We start from the raw sequence: 306 nt of genomic DNA on the forward strand, positions 1-306 counted from the left end.
CACCCTGGAGCTAGGCAATTGTAAATAGCAAAGCAGAAAGGATAGTGAACAAGACAGAAAAGGAATGTGCCTTCATGAAACTTTGAGTTAGGGCAAGAGATTTTCAATATATTTCTATTTATTGATTTATTGCTTACATGCTTCTAAGTAGGGTGATATTGGTACACAGAAAGGAGACAAATAACCTAATTTAACCCACTAACACTCCGAGCAAGTTTATTAACCTCATTATATGTATACATATTTAAAGGAACCTTAAAGAGGGAACTTTGAATTGATAAGGGGTGGGCGTGGGGGAGGTCGTGG

The 306-nt window shown here is 37.6% G+C and overlaps 1 pseudogene; it reads left to right on the forward strand.

The window, feature by feature from the left end:
- The window catches only part of LOC111733620, a 42440-nt pseudogene that overhangs the window by 1250 nt on the left and 40884 nt on the right, over positions 1-306 (forward strand).

Source organism: Pteropus vampyrus, unplaced genomic scaffold (genome assembly GCF_000151845.1).
Source record: "Pteropus vampyrus isolate Shadow unplaced genomic scaffold, Pvam_2.0 Scaffold591, whole genome shotgun sequence".
Classification (NCBI taxonomy): Eukaryota; Metazoa; Chordata; class Mammalia; order Chiroptera; family Pteropodidae; genus Pteropus; species Pteropus vampyrus.